Source organism: Sciurus carolinensis, chromosome 9, assembly GCF_902686445.1.
Source record: "Sciurus carolinensis chromosome 9, mSciCar1.2, whole genome shotgun sequence".
Lineage (NCBI taxonomy): Eukaryota > Metazoa > Chordata > Mammalia > Rodentia > Sciuridae > Sciurus > Sciurus carolinensis.
In genome coordinates this window covers 124,372,123-124,380,940 of record NC_062221.1, presented here as the reverse complement: position 1 = coordinate 124,380,940, position 8,818 = coordinate 124,372,123, and positions in this window count along the sequence as shown.

Genomic DNA, 8,818 nt, shown 5'->3' with positions numbered 1-8,818 from the left:
CATTATCAAGTTCCCCTCAGGCATCAGGCTACTGAAGACTAGGAAGTTTGAACAGTACAGTATAGTTTTAGTGTATATTTTTTATTAGTAGTATTATTATAATTATTCCTATTATGCCTACTATTATTCCTATTTTTTTCTTTTATTTATATTTTTCCACCTCTCTCTGTTTTCCTCTTATCTATTTGGGTCCATGGAGACTCCTTCTCCCTTTTCTCATGCTAACAACCTATTTCTTTAATTCTGCTTTCACTATTCCTAGGACATAGTACCTCTATAGACTCACTTCTTACCTCATTAATGTTATATCCTACACTCATTCCTATCCACTCTGTCCACTATTAGAAATTGTGGTCCTTATTGCAAACCTATGGGGTTATGTTGTAGATAATAATTGAACTCATCATCTCTGTTTATTAAGAAAATATGGTTAATATATAATAGGGACTATTTGGGCTAAGGATGCACATTGTTTGTATGGTGTGCTGCTAATATTGATCTCTCACTTCAAGATGAGGTATTGGAAACCTGCAGGGACACAAAAGTCTATAGGGGGGAAATTGCAATACCTCGAATTCACACCGCTAGAGGGGAAGATACATGAACAACATGAGAAAACAGGGGAAGAAAGTGTCCCAAAAAAACCTAGATGCTATATCAATACAATCCAATGACAGCATGGAAGAAGAAATGTCTGAAAGGGAGTTCAGAATGTACATAATTAAAATGATCAGAGAAGCAAACAATGAGATAAGAGAGCAAATGTAGGCAATCAATGATCACACCAATAAACAGTTAAAAGAGAAAATGAGGGAAGAAAAGGATCATTTCAATAAAGAGACAGAGATTCTGAAAAAAAAAAAACAGAAATCCTTCAAATGAAGGAAACAATAAACCAAATAAAAACTCAGTAGCAAGCATAATCAACAAGTAGATCACTTGGAATACAGAACCTCAGACAATGAAGACAAAATATTTGATCTTGAAAACAAAGTTGGTCAAACAGAGAAGATGGTAAGGAATCATGAATTGAACCTCCAAGAATTAATATCGACTCCGGCGGTGGGCCCCGCCCACACAGCCAGCTTCTCCAGGTTCTCGGAACGGAACTGGCCCGCTAGTGAGAGCCTGTCTGAACAGAGCAGGCTCCGAGTCCCGGAGCCGCTGCAGTGCAGTGTACTCCTGCAAAGAACCAGCGGAGAGCCTCGATCTGCAATCAGCCTCAGGGATAAGGGCAGGGCAGCCGGAGACCTCTTCAGGCGGCTCTGCCCACTCCGGCTGCGGGCTCTCTTCACGGGGCGATCCAAGATGGCGGCCTAGAGGGAGACTGCACCTCCGGTCGCTCCAGAACCCAGGAGTTAAGAAGGGGAGGCATTGAGAGACTCGGACTGAAGTGGAGCCACGGGTGAGTCTGCCCACTGGGTAAAGCTCAGCCCGGGTGGCAGGCCCAGATAGAGGTGGCTTAGCAGAGCCGGGCAGGGCAGCTTGAGTCTTCCCAAGGTAGTCTTCCACACTCCGGCAGTGGGCTCTTCCCACACGGCCAGCTGCACGGTGCAGGCCCACAGTGAGAGCATTTCCGCACAGAGCCAGTTCCAAAACGTGGAACCAGTAGGGGGCTAGGGGCAGTATTCTTCGAATGAGCTGCTTTATCAGATTCCTCCAAGACATCAGGCTACTGAAGGCTGGGAGGTGATACACTGGAAATCTACTGGGTCACTATAAGCCAATAGTGGAAAACTGCAATATCTCAGGGTCCCACTGACAACTGACCATTATGAGAAAACAAGGGAAGAAAATGTCCCAAACAAACCTAGATACTACATCAATAAAACCCAATGACAGCAGAGCAGAAGAAATGTCAGAAAGGGAGTTCAGAATGTACGTAATTAAAACGATCAGGGAAGCTAATGAGGAGATGAAAGAGCAAATGCAGGCATTGAAGGAGGAGATGAAAGAGCAAATGCAGGCATTAAATGATCGCACCAATCAACAGTTAAAAGAGCAAATACGGGAAGCAAGAGATCATTTCAATAAAGAGTTAGAGATACTGAAAAAAAACCAAACTGAAATCCTTGAAATGAAGGAAACAATAAACCAAGTTAAAAACTCCATAGAAAGCATAACCAATAGGATAGAACACCTGGAAGACAGAACCTCAGACATTGAAGACAAAATATTTAACCTTGAAAACAAAGTGGAACAAACAGAGAAGATGGTGAGAAATCATGAACAGAATCTCCAAGAACTATGGGATATCATGAAAAGGCCAAATTTGAGAATTATTGGGATTGAGGAAGGCTTAGAGAAACAAACCAAAGGAATGAACAATCTATTCAATGAAATAATAACAGAAAATTTCCCAAATCTGAAGAACGAAATGGAAAACCAAGTACAAGAGGCTTATAGAACTCCAAACATACAAAATTACAACAGACCCACACCAAGGCACATTATTATGAAAATACCTAACATACAAAATAAAGACAGAATTTTAAAGGCCGCGAGAGAAAAGAATCAAATTACATTCAGAGGGAAACCAATAAGAATATCAGCAGATTTTTCAATCCAGACCCTAAAAGCTAGAAGGGCCTGGAACAACATATACCAAGCCCTGAAAGAAAATGGATGCCAACCAAGAATCTTATACCCAGCAAAACTTACCTTCAAATTTGACGATGAAATAAGATCCTTCCATGATAAACAAAAGCTAAAGGAATTTACAAAAAGAAAGCCAGCATTACAGAATATTCTCAGCAAAATATTCCATGAGGAAGAGATGAAAAACAACGATGCAAATCAGCAACAGGAGGCGCTAGCCTAAAGGAATAGCCAAATAAAGGAGAAACAAAATCATGTCAAAAACAAATATGAGTCAATTGACTGGGAATACAAATCATATCACAATAATAACCCTGAATGTTAATGGCCTGAATTCATCAATCAAAAGACACAGACTGGCAGATTGGATTAAAAAGAAAAATCCAACAATATGCTGCCTGCAAGAGACTCATCTCATAGAAAGAGACACCCATAGACTAAAGGTGAAAGGATGGGGAAAAACATACCATGCACACGGACACAGCAAAAAAGCTGGAGTATCCATCCTCATCTCAGATAATGTGGACTTCAAACCAAAACTAGTCAGAAGGGATAAAGAAGGACATTACATGCTGCTTAAGGGAAGCATAAATCAGCAAGACATAACAATCATAAATATCTATGCCCCGAACATTGGCTCATCCACGTACGTCAAACAAATCCTTCTCAATTCCAGAAACCAAATAGACCACAACACAATAATACTAGGCGATTTTAACACACCTCTCTCACCACTGGATAGATCGTCCAAACAAAAATTGAATAAAGAAACTATAGATCTCAACAACACAATCAGCAATTTAGACTTAACGGACATATATAGAATATACCATCCAACACAGAATGAATACACTTTCTTCTCAGCAGCACATGGATCCTTCTCTAAAATAGACCATATTTTATGCCACAAAGCTACTGTTAGTAAATACAAGAAGATAGAGATACTACCTTGTACTCTATCAGATCATAATGGATTGAAATTAGAAATAAATGACAGAATAAAAAACAGAAACTTCTCCAATACCTGGAGACTAAATAATACACTATTATATGATGAATGGATAACAGAAGACATCAGGAGGGAAATAAAAAAATTCTTAGAAGTAAACGAGAACAAAGACACATCATATCAAAATCTCTGGGACACTATGAAAGCAGTACTTAGAGGAAGATTTATTTCATGGGGTGCATTCAAAAAAGAAGTAGAAATCAACAAATAAACGAGTTAACACTACAGCTCAAAGCACTAGAAAAAGAAGAGCAGACCAATACCAAAAGTAGTAGAAGACAGGAAATAGTTAAAATCAGAGCCGAAATCAACGAAATCGAAACAAAAGAAACAATCGGAAAAATTAATAAAATAAATAGTTGGTTCTTTGAAAAAATAAATAAAATTGATAAACCCTTAGCCACACTAACAAAGAGAAAGAGGGAGAAAACTCAAATTACTAAAATTCGGAATGAACAAGGAAACATCACAACAGACACGAGTGAAATACAAAACATAATTAGAAGCTATTTCGAAAATCTATACTCCAACAAAACAGAAAACCTTGAAGACATCAACAAATTTCTAGAGACATATGAACTACCTAAACTGAACGAGGAGGACATACACAACTTAAATAAACCAATTTCAAGGAATGAAATAGAAGAGGTCATCAAAAGCCTACCAACAAAGAAAAGTCCAGGACCAGATGGGTTCTCAGCCGAGTTCTACAAAACCTTTAAAGAAGAGCTCATTCCAATACTCCTCAAACTATTCCATGAAATAGAAGAGGAGGGAACCCTACCAAACTCGTTCTATGAAGCCAATATCACCCTGATACCTAAACCAGACAGACACATCGAGGAAAGAAAATTTCAGACCAATATCCTTAATGAACATCGATGCAAAAATTCTCAACAAAATTTTAGCAAATCGCATACAAATATATATTAAAAAGATAGTGCACCACGATCAAGTGGGTTTTATCCCAGGGATGCAAGGTTGGTTCAACATTCGGAAATCAATAAATGTCATTCACCATATCAACAGACTTAAAGTTAAGAATCACATGATTATTTCAATAGATGCAGAAAAAGCATTTGATAAAATACAGCATCCCTTCATGCTCAAAACACTAGAAAAAATTGGGGTAATGGGAACATTCCTAAACATTATAAAGGCCATCTACGCTAAGCCCATGGCTAATATCATTCTAAATGGTGAAAAACTGAAAGCGTTCCCCCTAAAAACTGGAACAAGGCAGGGATGCCCTCTTTCACCGCTTCTATTCAACATCGTCCTTGAGACTCTAGCCAGAGCAATCAGACAAACCAAAGAAATTAAAGGGATACGAATAGGAAAAGAAGAACTCAAACTATCCCTGTTCGCTGATGACATGATTATATATTTAGAGGAACCTGGAAATTCCACCAGAAAACTTTTAGAACTCATAAGTGAATTCAGTAAAGTAGCAGGTTACAAGATCAATGCTCATAAATCCAATGCATTTTTATACATAAGTGATGAATCTTCAAAAAGAGAAATTAGGAAAACTACCCCATTCACAATAGCATCAAAGAAAATAAAATACTTGGGAATCAATCTCACAAAAGAGGTGAAAGACCTCTACAATGAGAACTACAGAACACTAAAGAAAGAAATTCAAGAAAACCTTAGAAGATGGAAAGATCTCCCATGTTCCTGGATAGGCAGAATTAATATCGTCAAAATGGCTATACTACCTAAAGTTCTATACAGATTCAATGCAATTCCAATTAAAATCCCAATGATGTACCTCGCAGAAATAGAGCAAGCAATTATGAAATTCATCTGGAAGAATAAAAAACCTAGAATAGCTAAAGCAATCCTCAGTAGCAAGAGCGAAGCAGGGGGTATTGCAATACCAGATCTTCAACTCTACTACAAAGCAATAGTAACAAAAACGGCATGGTATTGGTACCAAAATAGACAGGTAGATCAATGGTACAGAATAGAGGACATGGACACAAACCCAAATAAATACAATTTTCTCATACTAGACAAAGGTTCCAACAATATGCAATGGAGAAAAGATAGCCTCTTCAACAAATGGTGCTGGGAAAACTGGAAAACTATATGCAATAGAATGAAACTAAACCCCTATCTCTCACCCTACACAAAACTCAACTCAAAATGGATCAAGGACCTCGGAATCAGACCAGAGACCCTGCATCTTATAGAAGAAAAAGTAGGTCCAAATCTTCAACTTGTTGGCTCAGGATCAGATTTCCTTAACAGGACTCCCATAGCACAAGAAATAAAAGCAAGAATAAACAACTGGGATAGATTCAAACTTAAAAGCTTTCTCTCAGCAAAGGAAACTATCAGAAATGTGAAGAGAGAGCCTACAGAGTGGGAGAATATCTTTGCCAACCATACCTCAGATAGAGCGCTAATTTCCAGAATCTATAAAGAACTCAAAAAACTCTACACGAAGAAAACAAATAATCCAATCAACAAATGGGCTAAGGAAATGAACAGACACTTCACAGAAGAAGATGTACAAGTAATCACCAGATATATGAAAAAATGTTCAACATCCCTAGTAATAAGGGAAATGCAAATCAAAACTACCCTAAGATTTCATCTCACCCCAATTAGAATGGCGATTATCAAGAATACAAGCAACAATAGGTGTTGGCGAGGATGTGGTGAAAAAGGAACACTCATACATTGCTGGTGGGGTTGCAAATTAGTGCAACCACTCTGGAAAGCAGTGTGGAGATTCCTCAGAAAGCTTAGAATGGAAACACCATTTGACCCAGCTATCCCACTCCTTGGCCTATACCCAAAGGACTTAAAATCAGCATACTACAGAGATACAGCCACATCAATGTTCATTGCTGCTCAATTCACCATAGCCAGATTGTGGAACCAACCTAGATGTCCTTCGGTTGATGAATGGATAAAGAAACTGTGGCATATTTATACAATGGAATATTACTCCGCAATGAAGAATGATAAAATTATGGCATTTGTAGGCAAATGGTCGAAATTGGAGAATATCATGCTAAGTGAGATAAGCCAATCTCAAAAAACTAAATGACGAATGATCTCGCTGATAAGCGGATGAGGACATATAATGGGGGGTGGGACGGGCTAGCATTAGGTTTAGGGTTAGGTTTAGAGTTAGGCTAAGGAGAGCAGTAAGAATGAAGGAAAGAAGGACTGTGTAGAGGGAAAAGAGGGGTGGGAGGGGTGGGAGGGGTGGGAGGGGTGGGGGGGGAGGGGAAAAATATAATAAACATCATTACCCTATGTAAACGTAAAAAAAATAAATAAATAAATAAATAAAAAAAAAAAAAAAGAATTAATATCATGAAAGACCAAATTAAAGGATTATTGGAATTCAGGAAGGCACAGAAACACAATCCAAAGGAATGAATAACCTACTTTATGAAATAATACCAAAAAATATACCAAATCTGAAGAATGAATGGATAATCAAATACAAGACACCAAATGTACAAAATTACAACAGATCCACACAAAGGCACATTATAATGAAAATACCTAACATACAAAATAAAGATAGAATTTTAAAGGCTGGAAGAGAAAAGCATCAGTTTACATATAGGGGGAAACAAATAAAAATATCAGATACAAATAAAGATAGCAGATTACTCAGCCCAGATCATAAAAGCAAGAAGGGACTGGAACAACATATTTCAAGCTCTGAAAGAAAATGGATGCCAATCAAAAATCTTATACCCAGTAAAACTTACCTTCAGGTTCTATGATGCAATAAAATCTTTCCATGATAAACAAAAGCTTAAACAATTTACAAATAGAAAGCCTGCACTACAGAATATTCTCAGCAAAATATTCCATGAGGAGAAATGAAAAACAACAATGTAAGTCAGCAAAAGAAGGAACTACCCTAAAAGATTAGTCAAATAAAGGAGAAACCAAGTCAAGTTAAAAGCCAAAAATAAGCCAAAATGACCAGGAATCCAAGTCATATCTCAATAATAACCCTGAGTGTTAATGGCCTAAACCCATCAATCAAAAGACATAGACTAACAGATTGTATTTAAAAAAAAAAAAGACTCAACAATATGCTGCCTTCAAGAGACTCATCTCATGGAAAAAGATACCCAAAAACTAAAGGTGAAAGGATGGGAAAAAACATACCATGCACACAGACTCAGTAAAAGGAGGGGGTTTCCATTCTCATATCAGATAAAGTGAACTTCAAGCCAAAGTTAGTCAGAAGGAATAAAGAAGGATATTTTATACTATTTAAGGGAGGTATAAATCAGCAAGACATAACAATCATAAATGTTTATGCCCAAACAATAGTGTATCCATATACTTTAAACAAATCCTTCTCAATTCAAGGAACCAAATAGACCACAACACAATGATACCAGGTGACTTTAACACACCCCTTTCACTATTGGATAGATCTTCCAAACAAAAATTTAACAAAGAAACCATAGAACTCAATAATACAATCCATATTTTAGACTTAACAGACATGCATAGCATATTCCAATCATCAACAATTGAATACACCTTCTTCTCAGCAGCACAGGGATCCTTCTCTAAAATAGACCATATGTTATGCCACAATGCTACTCTTAGCAAATTAAAAAAATAGAGATACTACCTTGTTTTCTATTAGATCATAATGGAATGAAATTAGAAATCAATGATAAAAGAAAAAACAGAAACTACTCCAACACCTGAAGACTAAATAATGCACTATTGAATGATGCACAGATAATTGAAGACATCAGTGGGGACATTAAAAAAAATTCTTAGAGGTAAACAAGAACAACAATGCAACATATCAAAATTTCTGGAACACTATGAAAGCAGTACTAAGAGGAAAATTCATTGCATAGAGCACATTCAATAAAAGATGAAAAGGTCAACAAATAAATGACCTAACATTACAGCTCAAAGCCCTAGAAATAAAAGAATAGATCAACACCAAAAGTAGTAGAAGACAGGAAATAATTAAAATCTGAACTGAAATCAATGAAATTGAAACAAAAGAAACAATTCAAAAAGTTGACAAGATGAAAAGTTGGTTCTTTGAAAACATAAACAAAATTGATAAACCCTTAGCCACACTAATGAAAAGAAGGAGAGAAAAAACTCAAATTACTAAAGTTCATGATGATAAAGGAAATATCATGACAGACACTATTGAAATACAAAACATAATTAGAAGCTAATTTGAAA